The 2,868-nt window shown below is 39.6% G+C and overlaps 1 long non-coding RNA gene across 1 annotated transcript; it reads right to left on the bottom strand.

Moving 5' to 3' along the window:
- Positions 1–894: 894 nt before the first annotated feature.
- On the bottom strand, positions 895–1,353 carry LOC146328233 (uncharacterized). Its single transcript, XR_014769938.1, has 2 exons — positions 1,163–1,353; positions 895–1,041 (listed from the first exon to the last, which is right to left on the bottom strand). It is a non-coding gene; the product is annotated as an uncharacterized LOC146328233 (long non-coding RNA).
- Positions 1,354–2,868: the final 1,515 nt, after the last annotated feature.

The following is a 2,868-nucleotide window of genomic DNA, read 5'->3' as shown; positions in this document are numbered from 1 at the left end:
CTCAGTGATCAGATGACTCTCATATCTCATATCAGACACAGAGGAAGTGTTCACTCTGTGCTTTAGATGGACACTTCACACATGGAGCAATTTCTTATTTTAACACATAAAAATGCTTGCCTGTACCATAGTCTGCTACCAGCATGACCACATTAAGATCAATTTAAAGGTCCCATGTGTAAGATTTACAGGGATTTATTGTCAGGAAATGGTAGAAATTGAATATAATAGTCAGATACATGTTTTATGTATAATTCCATTAAAATAAGAATTGTGTTTCTGTTACCTTAGAATGAGACGTCTGTATTTTCAGAGGAGGCCGCCATGTTACACCTCCATGTTTCTACAGTAGTCCTGACCGTACAAACCGAACACTGGCTCAAAAAAGGGCTTTGTGCTTTTTTTTAGTGTGTTTTGCAGCCACCGTAGGTTCTCCTCCACACTTTGAAGAGTAGAGTGAGAAACTCAAACATCAGAGTCTTTCTAGGCCAATAATGAAAACAACTTTGGTGTTTGACACTGTATTGTATTGAAGGGAAATGTCTGGCTGTTCAGAATCAGTCTTCAGAAAGGGCTGACTGACCAACCAGCATGACATTTCCTTTGAAAACTGTCAGCCAATGCAAATTAGCTGTTTGTTGTATGTGAACATCATGTTTAAGAGACACCCTGGGGAGTTCTGGAGTGAATCAGTACTGCCTGCTGACTTACTGTATGTTGGCAACACATTAGTTATTTTGACACTGTTGATATTCCATATCCGGACGAAAATAATAAATAGAAATGTCATAGGTGCAAATGATACCTGTTATGGAATTGGTGTACCTGCATAATATCTAATGAATAATTCTGTTACGGTTTGTGATAGAGGGACCAGAATGCATGACACAGACAAAACACAACCCAAGGTTTATTGCAGTGGTGGAAGGGGAAGGGAAGAGGGCAGTGAAGATTGTCTGGATTACTGGGGTCTGAGATGACTGAGAGATAGCAGGTTGAACACAGGCAGGCAGGAATGCAGGCAGGGAGATGAGCGTGGTCCTAAAGCACGAGGGTAAAGACACCATTAACACAGACACGACTCTGGGAAACATAGATCACTGGAGAAAACTCGAGGTCTGAGCTGTTACACGTTGTAGACTGAATGAAGATGTGAGCAGACCAGCGTTAGATGTACTGAAGCACTGATGAGATCCAGGTGAGCAGACTGGGAGTGTTGATAAACCAGTTGTTGCCAGGTGTGGAAGGAGCAGAGCAGGGAGGAGCCAGGAGACCAGACAAGGAACACTACGCCCATAACAGGAGAAAGCAGGAAGCACTGTTATGGCCATGACAAATTCATTGACTTCACAATGTAAGCATATGAAACATTAATAAATGCTTTATTCATTAATTCAGGAAGAATGTGGCCTCATCTGTGTCCTGCAGCTCATTTCACAGCTCATTTCATACAGAAGTCCCTGTGCTTCTTAGAAGCCAAAAGCCAAAATGTTTGATGAGGTGCTGCAGCCCTTCACTGACTGCTGGGTGAAGAGCAGCAGCCCTCAAACAAAGCAGCAGAAATCCACTATAACCTGCTACATTTCTTCAATTAGGCCCCTTTGTGGAGGCAAAGTGATGAGTTTCTCCCAAAAATGACAGCTGGGACAGAAGCCAATGCCATGATGGCAAAAAGGCAGGCGCCATCATTCCTTCATAAAAGCTTTTGTACCTAAAAATAGAGAGCTGTCATCCTGCTTCCTGCCCACTCATGTGCCCAAGGCACTTGATGATGCCCCCACTCAAACCCCCACCTGGGGTATTTCACTGTTATGACAGTTTACATGTGTAGATGAGGCCAAACCTTCATAACTCATAACTCTGTCTAAAAACTAAATCAATCCTTCATCTTCTTTCTGAACTGAACAGTCTGATGTGCTCTTTGTTGAAATGTCTCTTCTAGCAGCTACTTCAGACTCAGATAATATGATTCTCATTTTAAGCATCTGAATTGATAATCCCATTAGACTATAGGAGAGTAAAACTGTGCCTTTTCAGTGGGTTGTCATCCTCACTCGCTGCAGGGTTATTTCTGTCTTAGAAGACGACTGCTGAGCTCGAGTTCACACTGAACTCAGAGATGTGAGCGTCACTCTAACCAAACCATCTTCAAGACTTTTACATAATCACAGAAGCTGCGCTGGAAAGATAGAAACTATTTTTAAAGATCTCAACAACGGTTTGCAAAACTATGAACATGTCCAGAGAATGTTAACACATTATTATAAATTGCACATGAAAGAGCTGTCGATTCATCTGAAGAACACAATGACTTTCTTGTTCTCATTACTGAGGTTTATTAACAGGAATTCTTCATCTTAATAAGATGTGGATTCATTAATTATGACTTTCCAACTGAGTTAAGTGATTGTTGTAAATTGCTCGTGTTTCATATCAAGTATCTGTGAAAATCACTTTTCCTCTCAAAGGGTCCAGGGTACAACATTTATTTAAAATTAAGCTTGAAAAGGCTGGAAACACGCTGATCAAACATAAGATAACATACTGTAATTTAATTTGTTGAATAATATAATATGATAATACATTTCCAGCAGGTAGCATTACATTTTGTTCTGCTTACATCTTGTCCAACCTTGTCTCTGTTTCAATTTTGATGTATGCAGCTGGTTGATTTTTGCGTGTTTGTTTTTTAATTGTGCAAAAAATAAAAATATATATATATTTTTTAAAAAGTTAGAAACTACAGTGAATTATAGGTGGTGAAACAGAAAATGTCCCCAGTCTTCTCTGCTTTCTGTCGCTCAAACTCTCTTCAGTTATTCTACAGATGAGACTTTTTATTAGTATTTTAATTTTAATTTAAAGTAA

Source organism: Lutjanus erythropterus, chromosome 4 (assembly GCF_056507025.1).
Source record: "Lutjanus erythropterus isolate fLutEry1 chromosome 4, fLutEry1.hap2, whole genome shotgun sequence".
Taxonomy (NCBI): Eukaryota; Metazoa; Chordata; class Actinopteri; order Lutjaniformes; family Lutjanidae; genus Lutjanus; species Lutjanus erythropterus.
This window is presented reverse-complemented; position numbering and strand designations above follow the sequence as displayed.